The sequence below is a fragment of the Triturus cristatus genome, chromosome 7, assembly GCF_964204655.1.
Source record: "Triturus cristatus chromosome 7, aTriCri1.1, whole genome shotgun sequence".
Lineage (NCBI taxonomy): Eukaryota > Metazoa > Chordata > Amphibia > Caudata > Salamandridae > Triturus > Triturus cristatus.
Genome location: NC_140590.1, coordinates 328,202,583 through 328,220,481, shown reverse-complemented (window position 1 = coordinate 328,220,481; position 17,899 = coordinate 328,202,583). Strand labels below are relative to the sequence as shown.

The 17,899-nt window shown below is 46.9% G+C and overlaps 1 long non-coding RNA gene across 1 annotated transcript in view; it reads right to left on the bottom strand.

Moving 5' to 3' along the window:
- LOC146809591 (uncharacterized) overlaps window positions 1-5,424 on the bottom strand; it is a 105,250-nt gene extending 99,826 nt beyond the window's left edge. The window contains exon 1 of the long non-coding RNA XR_014965569.1: window positions 5,313-5,424. This is a non-coding gene — a long non-coding RNA (uncharacterized LOC146809591). The remainder of the gene's footprint in view (window positions 1-5,312) is intronic.
- Between the last annotated feature and the right edge of the window lie 12,475 nt (window positions 5,425-17,899).

Here is a 17,899-nt window from a genome sequence, read left to right as displayed (position 1 = left end):
GATTGTGCCTTTTTGTAGGGTCGCGGTGATAGCATGGCGAATCTGCAGGTAGTGGAAGAATTCTGTACAAGAGAGCTCGAATTGCTGCTGGAGCATGGCAAAAGTAACCATATCACCCTTCACCCAAAGATCTCCCAGATGGGATATACCGATCAGATCCCATTTATCAAAGCCTTTCGTGGACCAAAGATTACCCAGCTGCTCAGAGTCCCACAGAGGCGTCGCTAGTGTGAGCTTTCGATCCCAACCTAAGCTGAATTGCTAAGTGCCAAATTAGAACAGAGTGTTTGGTGGGGCCGGTGAGGGAGAGTCTCCGGGGGTCTGAATACAAGGCTCTATTATAGTTCCCTATGGGGAGTAGCCATCTATCCATGGTGAAAGCCGGGTCATCGGGCTGGAGATAAGTGCCGTGATTAATGGCAGCCAGATAAGATGCCCAATAATATTTCCAAATGTCAGGGAGGCTGATACCTCCGTCATACACGTTCAGGACCAATTTATTAAGAGCTATTCTGGGCCTCCCATCCCACAGCAACTCTCTCTGCAGCCCCTCAAATTCTCTGAAGTATCGTGCTGGGACCGTGTCTGGATAATTTTGCAAGGCATATAGCAGACGGGGCAGGGACATAATTTTAAATAGTGCTGCTCTACGCAACAGCGAGAGCGAGAGGGTCCTCCAACTAGCAACATCACGTTTGAGTCACTGCAGGGGTGGGTATAGGTTCCGCTTATATTGGAGTTTAGGATCTACGGTGATAAAGATTCCAAGGTAGCGGAAACCATCTCTCACCTTCTGCATCGGGCAATTTCTGGGCAATGGCGGAGACTCACCTCCCAGTACATATAGGAGTGACTTGCTCCAATTAATCAAGTAGCCTGAATATTTGCCAAATGTTGTAAAAATATCCAGCACACAGATTAAAGACTTTTTGGGGGTGGCTAGATAAAGGAGTACATCATCAGCATAAAGCAAGATGCGTTCCTCCCAGTCTTTCGACCACTGTAGTCTGCGAATCATCGGGTCTGCACGGATCCAGGCCACCAATGGTTCTAGGGCGAACAGCAGGGGGGACAATGGACACCCCTGTCTGGTCCCTCGATGCAGCTGGAATGGGTCTGATCGCTTGTTATTAAGTATCACCTGGCAGTGCTTAATTTGTAAAATATGAAGTGCAGGTGCTCAAATGTTTGTCGGAGGCCACACCTACTTTTCTCCAGCTCCACCTACTTCCTCCACGGGCTCCACCCACTTACTCTATTAACTCCACCCTCATCTTCAACTGGCACTGCTAAAAGTCAGATGTAATACCTGATCTGAATTTCAGCAAGGGAGCCTTCCTCATAGTAAGATATTGATAGGAGGTTTCCCTGCCCTGTGAACATTTTGTAAAAGATTAGATCAAAAGTGGTTTAAAGCACAATTTTGTAAATAAATGAGCTAAAATCAATAATGTATTGAATGTCAGAGCGCTATGTGCTAATTTGAGAAAAGGACAATACTGGGGTATGCCTTTTGTAACAGTCTATGAGTTCAAAGACACAACTTTTACATAGATTATGTGACAGAATAAACCAAAATGTTGTGAAAACACTCTAAACAGATAAACTGAATAAAATCATGCAACACACTTGAATGAGTCAGTAGCTGTCACTTCCAGGGGCCCAAGGGGTGTTGTTGGGTTAATAAATAGTAGTGACTGTAGGAACCAAATTTTTCCACAATCCTAAACTCACCAACCCAAAGGGCCTCAACTTCCTGCTCTATCCAGTGCTGTGGTAGAGTTCCTGCATATCGGCTGATGTGCTTTGGATAGTTGAGTAGCTATCAGACATCTCTAGTTGTTATTTGTTAATAATATGTATGTAGGCATAGGCTAGCTCTACGAAACAGTGGTAACTATTTAAGATGGCTTGACATAGGACAATGAACACAGCCACCCTTCCTGCTGTACCCCTCCTAAGCATCCCAGCATTGCCCTAGCTCTCCCTACAACCTCCTCATAATTTTAGTTAGTTGAAGTCTTCAAAAGGTCTCCACCTCAGAGCCCTCCATCCTGGAGTGCTAAACCAGCATCACTTTCACAAAATGACAAGAGTAACTGAAGTGACATCATATGCAATTAACATTATAAGAAGTGACATCACACGACCTTTGGCCTTGAGTAGATAATAGGACGCGACACTGTACAGCCTGTGATCCTGCACTAAGATTAAAGCCAGTAGCCTTAAAATCCCACATTAATGGATAAAGTGCAGCATGGAAGTTGCATGAGGAAGCATTGTGCTCGCAGAGGACTTGTCACCCCTAAATAACCCTTCCTATCAATTTGGGGATGGCTCATGTGAGTCTTAGAAGCACATGTATGGCTGAAAGAACTTTAATTGTCAAAATGGAAAACTTGTCCACGCTCTGGGATGCCACTTATGAACAGTCATGCTCCAAAGAGCAGAGGACTGAGGACCAGTTTCTGCTTCACTCCACGTTACCCCTTTTCTCTCTTACACTGTCTCTCCTGTAATGGAGCATATGACACAATCAAAAGGTTTGGGAAGTACTCTGATGCACCCCGTTTCCCTTCCAAAGGACCAGTTGTAATTAGGGGCTACCCACATCAACTTCCACCTTGACTGCGCTAACTCGGTTCAGCATCAGCCTGGAAACATTGACTCTCCTATCACACCACTGCAGGAGCGGTAGAAAGATGGCAGGTGCAGCAAGGGTGCTAAGGGCCCCAATGTAAGCAGAGAAAATGGACCTGAATTCCCAGGTTTGGTGGTTAAAAACAGTTATTTTGGGGATGCAGGGAGTCCCTTACACCTAGTGCCACTGCTTTTGCTTCATCAATGATAGCTACATTCCTCATTCTCGACAGAGTCCTTCTGCAGGGCACAGACTGCAGCTGGATTCTAGATTCAGGCTTACCTTCCAACCTGGCCCTTTTCTGAAAATTCAAACATTCCCCACCTCAAAGTGGTCCAGGTGCTCCAGCGAGATCCAGCAATTCTCATTGAGCCAATCAACGTTGCTTAAACATAGGGTTCAATTCTGATTGGCCAAGAAGAGTTCCAACAGGTATTCTAATGTGCTGTCATTTGGCAAATCAGAATTGGTCTTTGTGTTTTAAAAAAAGTCTGATTAGTCTGCGGGAATGACTGAAACACCCCACAATGCCAGAGACTATCTTTGTGGTCAATGAACACAGGGGTTAGCTAGGGGTATAGTGGAAACGCACATTAATGGCAAAAGGATAATTCCAGCAGTATGCATTAAGGTACAGAAAGCAATAACGCCCTGTGCTACTGGAAGAAAGCTGTAAATGGCGGTCTGCTCTTACTGCATTCAAAAGAATAATGTCACCCTTAACTAAGAACCTCTGACCGAGACACGAATTCTCCCATCCATCAAAATACCACAGCAACAAAGTACAATGTTACGCCTCAGGAAGATCCCTTACCTGATAAAATCCTACTCCAGATACTGGAGTGTGGGCAGACCCTTCACAGTCCAAGCATCTCATTTATGGAATGACTGCTTTCTAGCCATTCTCACTAAGTTTATCATCTAGCTTTCAGAAAAAAATCAAAATTCAACTTTTATGTCTCTATGCAGCCAAAGGCAGCTGCATTCAAGGAGGGTCGGGGTGAGACCACTCTGAGAGGACAACAGTCAGCTCGCACCATTTCTTGGGAGGGCAAACCCACCCCTGGGGGGAAAGGTGCCTGGTCTGCTCCTGTCCACGAAGCACCACTTTTCATAACACGAGAGCTACAGGGAACAGAGATTTGGTCTATAAATAATATTGAATTCATTATTTCATTCATTCACTCATTCCTGCGGACCTCAATGAGCCATGCAAGTAAGTGGTTGGTAACCATGAACCAGAAAAACAAGTCTCAAAGTTCGGCTTACTGGGGAGGGGAGTAAACTTCCTTCATAATTCCAAATTGGTTTCTCCGAAAGTACATGCCTGAACTCAAAACATTTCAGAGACAGCCAATAGGCTCTATAATGCAAACAGCTGCTGAACAAACAATCAGAAACCATCCCTCACCTGATGCTCGGGCGCCTGCCTTATAGACTAGCTTGCATGAATCAAGGGATGACAGAAAGACAACTGGAGTGGTCCTCAGTCCAAGGTATTTAGGGTATCATTTAAAGTTTAGCACTTGAAGACCTTCGGATGTGTGAATATGAAATTCCATGTGATTGTAGCCAGAGGTAGAATCAGAGAAGCCTCCCATTCTAGCAAAGGATGAGGGTGGGGAGAGAAAGACTGGCAGCACGTTTACTCACACACACACACACTCTTGCACGTGTGCAATACCTGGTACAGTCTGCCTCGTAATGAAATATAAGTTGCATTTGTGTTTTAGTTTGTCCCTCAGACTGCGCCCCCAAGCCATGAGATCTAGTGCATAGCTGCAGGCCGCAGCCAGGCCCTGCGGCACGGGGATTAACCGGGCAGAAGGCAGGGAGGACAGAAATCCCCTCGAACTCCTTTCAGCTTCTGTGCGGACAAACAAGGCTGCTTTTTCACGGGCTGCGCCTTCACCCCTCCCTCACCTGGGTTTTAATGTGTTTCTCTCCTTCGGCTCCAGTTATGACCGAGGGCCAGCCCCCTCACTTCCAGACTTGGAAGTTGGAACAGGCCTGTGCACGAGGCTCTGACCGCTCGCTGTTGCTGCCGCGCGCTGATATGGGCCATGATTCCACTTGTCGCTGTGCACCTGCAGGCACGTGCTCATCGCAACGTGCTCACATTTCTAAATGTTCGGCACGTTATAAAACACGGACATAATATACTCCTGTGTTCTCGACTCAGATGAACAGTCATCACATTGCAGGACAATAACGTTGCAATCGTGTTTTATCCCAACAATTGTACCTCTGTGCGTCTATTCGAACTTTTCCTTGGGCATTCCACCCCAAAACTCACCAACGCATCCATCCATTGTTTTTCTGCTTCACGCCCCCTCTTTTCTGTCTTCCATAATACGCCACCTGCAGACTAGAGTTCGGTGTGTGACCTGCGGATCACATGTTTACTTCTCTGGGGGCTCGTCAGCTTTTCATCCTTCGGGTGTCAGTAACATTCGCGCCATTGTTTAGGTAACAGTAATATCTGTTATTAAAGTGCTTGGACATTCTAGCGGAGTTTCTGCTCTACATACTAGTTACTTAATCTTAGTTTAATAAGTACCACTTAACTGTTAACTTACCGGTTCGTGGTGGGCCGGACGGCCGGGACACACACTGACTGCACTGCCTTAGGCTTTTAGCTTAACTGATTAGGCCGGCCTGCCTGCCTCACCTGGTGCTGCAGCTGTTGCCTGCCGCCAGTACCGGCTGCGCTGCTACCTGCCTGTCCTCAATGTCGTCGTCGGGTGACGGATTGCGCTGGCACTCACTTAGTTGAACCCAGTGCTTGAACAGTGAGTGACCCGGTGGTGGGGAGCAGCCATACGCGCGGCTACGCAGGGGCGTGGCAATGCAGTCTGGAAAAATCTACGCACCCTGACGCACAGCTCCAGCCTCCACAAAACCAAAATCCAGCCCAAATCAGTGTCCCGCCCACTGGGCCGGCAACACTGAACACTGGGCCGGAACTTCAAACTATCAGATTGAGAATGTTGAGATTCATACAGAATCTCCATTCTCCTTTTGGCTCAGCCAGGGACAAGCTCACTCTCACAGCTGCGCAGGCGCTGCCCAGGCCGCAACACACTTCGCTGGAAATGACTCACTCTGACTGGGGAGACAGATGGGCATTACTGCGAACAAGTCCAGTAGTGGGGTAAATACCGTAAATGAAACATATAAAAAATCAATGACGTGTAGACCCGGCCCTGATTATTAAGTGCCGGTGCTAAGCACCGGAAAGCACCGGCACAAATTAAGCACTGTCACTTGGGCCAAAGGCTCCGTAGAAAGGAGTCTAACCCATGCTATAAAGACAGGCCCAAACCCCATTTTGGCAAGGACAGCTAGCAGGTACGGCCACTCTATGGTATCAAAAGCCATGGAGGCGTCTAGAGATTCTATGACGGCCGGCTCATTAATAGTATCAACCCTCCCAGCACTCCATGAACCCTACACAAATTAAGGGACGTGTTACGGTGGGGCACAAAGCCCGACTGATCCGGGTGAACCAGTGCTGTTATCACCCGGGACAGCCGTGTGGCCAAGAGTTTGGCAAGGATCTTGGGTTCCGCATTCAGGAGGGAAATGGGTCTGTAAGAGGTGCATTTGTTTCTGGGCTTCCCCTCCTTGGGAATCACGACCAGAGATGCCAGTCTCTGGGCTGGGGGAGACCTGTGCGAATCAGGGGATTGCCGAGAAACCTGGGGATGATGGGTGCAATAGTACCTACCCAGAACCCGTCGAGCCCATATCGGGGAGTGGTCAGAGATTCCCTGTGCCAAATGTCAGATCTCACATACGTGTGCAGCTTGGGATGCGGGGTTATGAAATAATCAATGCGAGAGAAGCTTCAATGCGCCCCTGAGAAAAAAGTGTATTGGATGTCACTAGGATGGAATGTCCGCTACACATCAGAGAGGCCAAAGGACTACAGAAAGTCTGGATGCCAGTGGGATGACGGGGCGATGTCGTGGGGAGGGTAGCAGTCAAGGGAGCCGGAGACAACAGCATTGAAATCCCCTCCCACTAGTAAGAGACCCTCAGGAAGTGAAAGCAACTGGGTCCCCAGATCAGAGAAGGTTTGCGTTTGCAGACCCGGTGGTACATATACTGACATTAGTGTGAGTGTGTTGCCCTCCTACTGTCCTGTCACCGCGATGTATCTGTCCCACTCATCAGCAGGTGTTGTTTGTACATAGAAAGGAAGAGAGTTTTTAATCAGGATTCCCACCCCCCTGGATCCTGAAGTGAAACCAGAATGGGCCACTAGCCTATATCCCCATCTATTTAGCGCTTTACAGGAGTTGCCTACCAGGTGCGTCTCTTGGAGGAAGACCACCTCTGGGGAATGGCGTTTAAGGTATTGGATGACCAGGGTGCGCTTCACTTTATCACCAAGCCCGTTGACGTTCCAACTCAACAAGGTGAAACTCTTATCCCATTGTGTATCCATAAATACTGTCAGGTGCGGGTTTGCCTTCGAACACCCTCATAGGTAGTGCTGCCGATTGAACCAGAACAAACAAACCTCCCTCCCACTCCCAACTCCAACCACCCTCCTCCCAACCACAATTGTCAATACAAATCAATGTTGTTCCCCGTACGGGACAGCCTCCCTTTTCTCTAGAAACGAAAAGACATAGGGTGAGTCGAATAGTCAATGTACCTCTGGGCCGTCAGAGCCACCCATATGGCCTGTTTGGTGCGACCCCGAATCAGGGACAAACCTGATACTTGAGACCACAAGGCAGGTCCGCCCCATGGTCAACGTCCCCCATCAGAGTGGGTTCAGCGGGCATTGTGTTCCTTCGCATCTCTCCAGCCCTCCAGCCAATCTGCCACATCCTCAGCACGGTCGACGAACCATGGTTTGCAATCTGCCTCGACCCGCAACCTAGCCGGGAAGAGCATGGCGTACTTCAGGCCTTTATCTCTAAGTCTCTTTTTGACGGTGAGGAAGGATCGTCTCTGTTTCTGAACAGCTCGAGTAAAGTCCGGGAAAAAGGAAATAGTTGCATTTTCATATTTGAGGGGTGGCGCCGCTCTTGCACACTGTAGGATCGTATCTCGATCACGAAAGTTAAGCAACCTAGCCAGTAAGGGTCTGGGGGGCCCCACGTCGCGGACGTCCCCCGGGACCCTATGGGCCCATTCTACGACAAAGAACTTAGACAATCCCTTGCGGCAAAGATGCTTAAGTATTAAGTCTTCGACAAAGAGGTCAGGCGTCTGCCCTTCCGCCCTCTCCGGCACTCCAATAATTTGCACGTTATTGCGCCGGGAGCACCCCTCGTAATCATCAAGCTTGTCCTCTGCATATTTTCTGAAGGTTTGCAGATCGTGAACTTTGGTTTGGAGTTGCGAGACCAGGCAAGTCATGGTCACTTGAAGCTGTTGGACCTTCTCACTCATTTTGGCAAGATCCGCTCTAATGAGAGTCATTTCTACTGTGATCGCATCTGTTCTCTGTTCCATCAAAGTTCTAACGCCGGCTATTGCCCCCATGACATCCTTCAAGGTGAGACCGGGGGGGTCATCCTCCTAGTCCCCGGTCGGTACTTCTCGAGAGGGGATTTCAGGAACAGTCGCCTTAGAAAAGGTGTATTTGTCCAATCTGCTCTGTTGTGACTGCTTGGTGCTCTTTCCACTCGTATTGATTACAGGTCTGACACTCCGCACCCTCCAATCCGTTCACAGATCTCACTGGCCACGTCTCAGGCAGTAACATACAATTATGAACTTATACAGTAAGTGATCAAAGTAATATGAAAACAAAGTCAAACAAGCATTTGCAATGCAATAGATGTCGCATTTGCGAGAGTTTAAGCTATTGGCATTGTAAATGACGATGCTATTTATTTATCTGTTTTGATAATTAACATATAAATAAAAGGCATTGTCATTTACAATGCCAATAGCTCAGAAGCAGGCTAATTGTTAGTATAAAGGGCTATTTATATACTGGGCTGTGTACGTGCTGTAGCGCGTGCAGCGGGTGATACAAAGAGCGGTGCAGCCCCTTTGTTGTGCGCTCTATACTATTGACAGCTTCCCCTCTCTGGGTATTTTAATACAAATGGCGCCCCCTAAGCTGGTAAAGTGGGCCATGCAGGATTGTTGCTCTTAGTTCTCTCTGCACGAACTCTGTGGATAAAGCGTCTTGCGAGGCGCTACACGAAACACCTCATTACTATTGCTACATGTCACGCCTCCGAAATGACAACTATTTTTGTGTACATTTTGCCCAGCCATTCCGCTTTTCCAGGCATTAGGTTGTGTTGCGAAAATAAAACCTTATGCTGATTGCTCCTCCCGCCGCAATTTATGCCTGATGCATCTGCCTGAGTTGAAACCCACCCTCGGTGGATCTTTGGGCGCATGGAAATAACATTTTTCTATAGTGCTCATAAGCCACTTGTGCCATTTCGAAGCTCTGTAATTATCAGGCGGTACAATTAACCAATGCAATACAGCTAATAAAGGGTTCTAAAACTGAAAACACCACTAGATTTATCAAATGCTGCCCTGCTTGGACGGGTCGGTGAATTTAAATAATATTTGCTGTTGGTAAAGTGTGCGCGTTCGTCTGTGTGCGTTTTAAATGTGTGCCTCACTTGCACATCAAAGGAGCCGTTTCAAACATGCAGGACCTCTCACACTGACATCAACACACAAGTGCGTGAAAGAAACCTGCAGGAAGACCTAAACTTCGGGGTTTATAGAGTCAACGGTTTACGATGCACATGGAAATGTTTGTTTGTTGTGTTCGCTGCTTAATATTACAACGAGGCGACCTTACGGAATCCCATCCCAAAAAACTGATGTATACTTAGTTTAATTCATTACATACAAGCGCACGCGCAGACAGACCGAAATACACACATACCGTCAAACTTATAAGCACACAGACACACGCACAGCCACACAAAAATACACCCTAAAACACACACAAATACATTCAAAATTAAGTACCCAGACATATACTGACGCACACACAGAAAGACCCAATACAGACCAAATACAGCTAAAGAAAAGTAGACTCGCCCACACGCACAGTCACGCACAAATACACCCTGACACACACAAATACATTCAAACTTAAGTACGCAGACACTAACGGACGCACAGATACACACAGAAAGATGCAATACAAGCACGCATAACACTCACACAGAAAAATAGACTTGCCAACACGCAAAAATACACTCTGCCACACACACAAAAAATACATTAAAACTTAAGTACTCAGACACACAGCTCACATAAACACAGAATACAAACACGCATACACGTACAGAAAAATAGACTCGCCCACACGCACAGTCACACATACAAATACATCATGATACACATCATGATACACATACAAATATATCCAAACTGATGTACTCAGACACACGCGGATGCAAAGGCACACACAGAAAGACACAATACAAACAAGCAGACAGGTACAGAAAAATAAACTTGCCCACACGCACATTCACACACAAATATACCCTGACACACACGCAAATACATTCAAACCTAAGTACGCAGACACATTGGCGCACACAGACACACAAAGAAATAAATACACAAACAGACAATTCAAGGATATTACGTGAAACCTAGATTTTCAAAACATGTATTTTAAAGAGGTATGCATGTTCACGTGCCCATGTAAGCAATTCACGTAACGTGATGTAGAATAAGCATATGTCTGAAAGTTGAGCAGGCGCGGTGCGTCCATTAGGGCGTTGGGGCGTAGCCCCCCCGCCTGCAGCGTTGCCCGCAGCGTCGCCCGCAGCGTCGGCATCTTTGAACTTAAGTAAACTGAATCAGTTTACTTAAGTTCAAAGAAGCAGAGGGAGAACTGACAATCATGTCAGTCAGCATTACGTCGGACCGCCGGTGGGCGGTCCGGCGTCATGTTGACTGACATGATCGTCAGAGGACCAGGCAGGGGCAACAGGCAGCAGCACAAGTGTGCATGATTGGGAAGGTGAGCGAATTTTCGCTCCGTGCCCAGTCATGCGCACTCGTGTGTGGTCTGGCTGGCGCATGCCCATTAGGAGACCGAGGGTTGAGCAAAGGTTCAAACCTCGGTCTCCTAATGGGCAGGCGGGCGAGCAGTAACCGTGCCCTAAGCCAATCCTGGCGCTGCTGGCAGCGCCAGGATTGGCTGAGAGCCTGAGAGGGGCTGTACCGCTGTAGGCGCCAACGAACGGACCAGATGTGGCGCGCGGGCGCGGACGTGCTCAGGACCTCAGCAGGTAGGATAAAGATTCAAGCCAAGCTTTGCTGTCTGTCCTCTTGAAGGTCACATATGCCACATTCAACTTGGGAACCGATTAATATTTCTGTAACTGGGCTATTTGTTGTCCAGGCCACGATCATGAAGAATTATTGTCAATTATTATTTATTGAAAAATGCTCATGCGAGACTTTCTTTTTTAACCAGGGGGAAGAACTTTGGTCCTCATAACATTGAGGGCAATACCAAAAACAGTATCTAGAGGGGTGTATGTCACTGCTGAGACAGGATCGTTCGTCACAGTGAAGCAAGACATTATTCATGGCATAATACCCCTATATCAGAGAGACTGAGCTCGCAATATAACCACCCCAGCACTTGATTACGGTACTGGTGCACGGCTTCTGTGTGCGTCAGTGCATACCCTTGGTGGGTGTAACCAATTCAGGCAGGTGCATGCGCCACATTAAAACCAACGTGCTTTCCTCGAGGCAGATATCCTGAACCCGCAAGTTACCTCAGTCCCCTGAAACAGCACGCGCCAGCCCTCGCTTTAACGACAGCTCCATGTTTCTGTGCTCATAGCCTGCAACCTTCGAGAAGAATCCGGAAGTACCCCCGGATGGTGGATGTAGTGAAACACTGCAGCCAACTGGCCTTCAAGGCCCACCCCTCACGGGCTGGCATTCAGAATGTCTCTGCACAGGCTTCAGTCTGCCATAGACTGTCAGGGTACCCTAAGCTTGCCTCTGGAGAGAGTGCGAAAGCCTCCAAAAGGTTACCCTCCAATAGGTTAGTGAGCATGTCGGCAAATTTACAAACTTTACTACTTGTTGTAGAACCTCAATGTTTCTGTTTCAGGCTAAATAACCCATCGCTTTCATCCCCACAGGGCATTCGTTTTTTTAATGAAATACAGGCCTGGGATGGTGGTATCTACATGAAACGGAGCACCCATAACGCCTTGTGTAATGAAGAGAAAGCCAAGTCTGCAAGGGCTTGCCCTGTTGTCCTTCACATGTATTGGAAGTGACCAGAGCTCCTGGAATGCTTTGGGCTGGGCTTTCAAAAAGCACTGGGAGCCTGGTGACATCTGTAAAGGCAACGACTCTTAGAGTGCAACTCACGTTCACAGGCCTTGTGCCTAAGCGCCGAGTAAAATCCAGGAGTGGACTCGGAACAAGGCGCCCTGGTGCCCAGGTGTGATTTGCAAATTGGTTGTATGAGAACATCACGTTTGCCCTTCCCACTTGCATCTCTCGAGTTTCAAGTGTGTTCGTCTTGCAGTACTTTCATTGTCCAGAAACGCAGGGGCATATTATCAAGCACGGCGTTAACATTATCGCCACTTTAGCGGCAGTTTCCTGCCGCTAAAGCGGCGATAATTGTAACGCCGTTTCTTGATAATATGCCCCTAAATGCTTTATAACTTTTCCAAAGAGTGTTTTTAGATTAAAAACCGGCCTTGATTGGGTTAATTGAATTATTTGTGTTACATCACATGCAAGTAAATAGTAGGGGATTGGATTGGGCAATCTTTCATCGAGGCAGTTTCATTGGTGCATGTGTAATGACACTGTGAAAGATGAAAGCACTGTAGTGTACATTTAGGTTTAAAAGTTCATGTGATTGTGATGGTTTCACTAACTTGCGTCTGTCAGAGGTCCAGGCAGATTGTCGGAAGCAGGTTGAAAGTGCTTAAATGGCGCCCATGGTTGCAGGTGTTGGGCATACTTGTATCCTTCCACTGCTCACTATTAAGGCACAACTTTTTTATCTTTCGTTTTTAGCTAAGCACACCACGAGAGTGCATGTGTTTTCGCTCGCCGCAGTGAAGTACGACAATTGTTTAATGCCCTACCACTTTCAAATGTCACAAGCCGCCACTGAAGTTGAGCTGTGTATGGATGGCTTGGGCGAGCACCACCTCCGAAGGCAAGACTATAGACACAATGCACAACACATTTTCATACACAAAGAAACACTCAAAAGCACACGCAGACACTTCCCTAAACGATTATCTGTCTGACGAGTCTGGGTGACTTTCAGCGCTGGAGTACTTTACCTGGTGGTTAGCCATTTTTAGGTCTCGCCTAGCTATTGCGTTTACGCAATCGCTATGCGAGACTCTAGTAAGAGGGGCATTTCAAAGTGCTCCCAAAAGTGGATTGCATGGCGAGCACGCGCACAATCACGTGCATCGTGCCGCCATGCAATCCGTTTGGGGAAGCGCTTCAGCCCACTGGCGCCCTCGGTATCATACTTCAAAGGGTCCGCTCCCCCGCCTGGAATGCGCTCCCCTGCCCCCGCCAAGCGCGCGCCACGCTCTGCTTGCATCCGCAAGGCGCTTCATTTTCGAGCACTCGTGGGAGAAGGTGGCACAGATCAATGTTGCCGTGGCATATGTTATTTCCAGGTTATATCTGGAGGAAATGTTGTTAAAAAGCAGTGAATCTGGGGAATAGAGTGCAGAATAAAGGTCATTCAGACCGTTTCCACAATTACTCCCCATTAGCAGAGCCAACCCTCCCCCATATCCCTTGCGGTAAAGGGAATACACTACAGCGGTTTCAGCGCCTGATTTCAGGGTGGCTCTCAGAGGGAGGCACTCACACCAATGGTTAGCCAGAGATGTCCCTTCCCTTACATGGGCTGGGTAAACACTCGCCTTTCCTTGGGCTATATGTAAGTGTAAGTGGCTCAGGCACGCAAAGGGCAGGAGGCTCCCTCCGTAGAGGCTTAGAGCTGCCCCCTCTCAAAGGCTCACACGGGCAGGAGGGATTTGTGAGGTATGTCCCCGTAATACCTCTGCCCTCCCCTGTCAGCACGTGAACGCTCGGGTCCTGCATGTGCCCAATCGAGTACACATCCATGAACCGGTGCACGGATGTTCGGCGCTACAGGCAAAATGGCGTCTTCAACTGCCGTGCTCCCCATCTGCATTTTTTCGGTCCTTTCTTCGATATTTAGTCACGTTGCCAAACCCCTGTGGTATTACCGCACATGGTAATACTGCATCTGTTATTACCAATAAGCGTTCTTGATAATACTGGCTGCAGTGTAAATTAATCTCTGCTACGGCCTTGTGGAATGGGACATAACCTGCGGAATCGGTTTTACCGCAATAGTTCCCACATGTGAACTCCTCGTGCCAGGCCTTTTCTCTTACATCATTGACAGGGTAACCACCTTAGGAAGAAGGCCTGACGCACTCCTTTCATGCCACAAACCGAGTACCACAGAGCCCTTCGCTGCCTCTTCAAGGTGGCAATTAAAGTGGCCACCCACTGTGCAGAAGGAAACGGTTATCTCCTCCCAATCCTGTATCTTTAAAAATCACCAGGAGGCATTCTTTGTTAGATGACGTCAGCTGGGGTTTCTGGATGTGTTGTGACATCACTCACCACAAGCCCTCCTTAACTCCAGAATGAACCACGTGGAGGCTGCTGGCGTGGCTTCCCACAGTCTAGCTCTGAAGAGATTTCCTTCAAAAACTGGCATGGCCAACACCACCAATCAGAAACCGCAGGAGAAGAGGTTCGTTCTTTCTGTCTTTCTCTCTTTCTCTTCTTCTTCCTCTTCTTCTTCTTCTCTTCTCTTTCTCTTCTTCTTCTCTCTCTCTCTTCTTCTCTCTCGCTCTCTCTCTTCTCTCTTTCTCTTCTTCTTCTCTCTCTTCTTCTCTCTTCTCTTCTTCTTCTCTCTTCTTCTCTCTCTCTTCTTCTTCTCTCTTCTTCGCTTTCTCTTTCTCTTCTTCTCTCTTTCTCTTCTTCTCTTCTTCTCTTTTTCTCTCTCTTCTTCTCTCTTTCTCTTTTTCTCTCTTCTCCTTCCTGGACTTTTATCTGCTCTTTAACTCTCATTTTTATGTGCACGAATAATACGTACTCAACTCCACATATAAGTTCTTCACATATACATTTTGACTGAAACTTTCTGGAAACTACAAATCTTTCTGGAAACCCTGAAGATAAAGACTTCTGTACACAATGAATAGATTTCATGACTGCTTTTTGTACAATAAAGTATCCAAGAGTCCTAAATGTCTATCCGTCTGTACATCTTTATTAAGAGCTTCAGTAAAGGTATATTCAACTTATAAACATTCACAATAAATGAGACATTGGCAGCGAAACCATGACAGCTGTCAACGGTGTTAAACAATGACAGACTAATGTTGCCCTATTTTGGGAATGCCTCTATCACACAGGTTTAAGGGTTGGTCCCTTATGAGCAGGGCAACTAGACTCATGCAATTGTGCTGCCGCCACGTTTTCCGCATAATTTTAGACTTCCCGAGTTTTCCAAATAATCCATCTGCTGCATAATCCGCAGATTTTAACTCAATTTGTTTAAGTTTGTAACTCCAACGGTTCGAAAATTACAAAGTAGGCAGAAAAATGTGTTGCTGCGCAGCTGAAGTTCCTTTGAAAAGCTTCACAGGTCACCTGTCTGTTGCTTTTTATTAAGATGAGGTGCAACCAATGCCCATACAGTGTTAACAGTGTAACAAGCATTGGCATAGCCAATAGGTCTCGCCTTTGGGACCTTATAAGTGTTTAGTTACCTAGTACAATATCCTTGGTGCAACAACATTAAGTGTTGCATGGCTAAACACTTATAAGGTCACAACGCGAGACCTATTGGCTATGCCAATGCTTGTTACCCATGTGCACGTGATATTGGAGTAAGCGGGACCCTGTGTACGTCTGTCTACAGAATACTTTTTTCAAAGCCTTCCTAGTCGCCCAAAGCACCCGACAACAACCCTAGCAGCAGACCCGTACATTGTTAGTCATCGTTGGTAGATCGGGGACAGCACTCCCTCACAAGCCTCCCACCTGTGCTGTGCGCTCCCTCCTCTCACCTAAAGGTTAATGTGTGATGTGCGTTACAATCTTTCCTGCCATTTATACAAACAAAATACCAGGCATTCAGTAGGCTTATCTCCCAAAATGAAGACTACAAACTGCTTACGCTCCCTCCCGGTTCTTTCAAATATTGTGTTAACAAAAGCGGACGCCATACTGTAAAAAAGCATGTCATGTGTATAAATACAAAAGCTGGCGCATGGCGCCCCAAAACGTATGTGCGTGCCTCATGGTAAATAAAAATAAGTAGTCCCTAAAGAAAACCATATAGACCTACAGTGTAGGGAAACTGTAATTGGCCGACAGGAAAGAAAAGTGATTTAGAAGTTGACCAATGGCAAGCATCGAGTGAAATTGCACTCCGCAGAGTGATTACCCCAGGTCTTGCAGACAGCGCATGCGCGCTGGTGCTCGACCTAAAAAGGTACAAGACGGGCTGCAGACAGGAACTGAGACAACTCTTAAGGATGCTATTGCTAAAAGCACTGAATTCTTAGAAAAATATACAGGAAGTCCTCACATAGAGCTTAGGAGAACTAAATGTTGCATCTCACAAGGAATGATGAAAGGAATAGTAATGTCTGGTGTTTAGAAAAAAGAGCAGCTTTGACACATATGGGGATTTTAACTGGTTGAGGAATGCTCAGCATTTTCTTGCTGTTGGCAGAATCTGTAGTGTTATGGGATGGTGAACCTGAAGTAAAAAAAAGTCAAAAGCCCCCCATGTTGGGAACTAAAAGCAGATAGGGTGGTGGGAGAAGCTATAGGGAACTTATGCGATTGGTACAACATCGTTAGTTATTTCATTAGATACAGCTCAGAAGAAAATGATTGAGTACTGACATACTACCTATTCGTGAGTCTTAGAATTTCAGAGTAGGAGAACAAGAAGGGAAATGCATCAGGCAATGAAAGGAGAAACAATCTTGGATTGACCATGCTAAGAAGAGTTAATGATACAAATCGACCTGAGGGCTTATCCTCCACTCTACGTAGTAAATGGTAATAAGAATGAGATAAACAAGAATAACAAGCAGTGACAGCTGCTATTAATGACAAGTGGTGAGGCGGGGGATGTGGGAGGTGGGTAAATAACACAAAAGAAAAAAGAAAGAAGTATTTACCTGCCTCTGCAGGCTGCCGTCTCAGTGTTCTTCTGTACCAGTCTCGACTCCCGATTCCCCATGGGCTGGTGCACACTATGCAGGCTCCCAGCTGCTAATCAAGATGCTGCTCTCATGCTGGTAATAGTATTTACCAGCATGAGAGCAATGCCGTGATTGGCCTGAGTGGGCTGTTTTTATGCTCTCTCAGAGCCTGGGAACCTGTGCCTCTTCTCCACCCGGCTGTGCAGCACAGCTCGGGTAAAGAAATCTAAGGAGCATATTATCAAGCACAGCGTTAACATTATCACCGCTTTAGCGGCATAAAACTGCAGCTAAAGCGGCGATAATGGGCTTGATAATATGCCGCAGAGAATTCCAATAGAAGCCCATGTTGACACCAGAACATGAGCTTCTATGGGAATTCTCAAGGGCAGTTTTCTGCCGTTAAAGCGGCGATAATGTTAACGCCGTTTCTTGATAATATGCCCGCAAGTGTGCAGTCAGCCGGCCAAACCGACATGCGCACTTACAGTGTGCACTACTCCTTCTCCCCCTGCAGTCACCATGGCCTGCCCTAAACTCGGCTGGCTCTAGCGCTGTGAGAAAAATAAAATGATAATAAAATGGTTTTATTATCATTTTATTTCTCACATTTCCCTCTGCTGGCTCTTAGCAGGGGGATGACGCTCCTCTGCCATAAAACAGTAGAGCCGCCACTGATAACAAGCAGTTAGAAACTCAAAGAAGTTTGAAGAGGAATTTAGAGAAATGTTTAGGAAGAATCCTGAAAAATGGAAATGAGATGCAAAGTAGGTGTGCCGTCGAAGTTACAACATGTAAGAGAGCGCTAACACAACAGCGCTGTATTAACATGATTTGCGAGGCGATATTGAAACTCCCGCCAACCGCGGGTACCGCCGGATCCTTACGTCTCCTTAAAACCTGACTTAACCATGTAGTGTATGGGAGGTGGATTGGCAGGTTAAATCCACACTCCCATATTTACAAACTCATCATTAGCTCTCACAAGTTATCGCTGTTTTTCATGCGATAT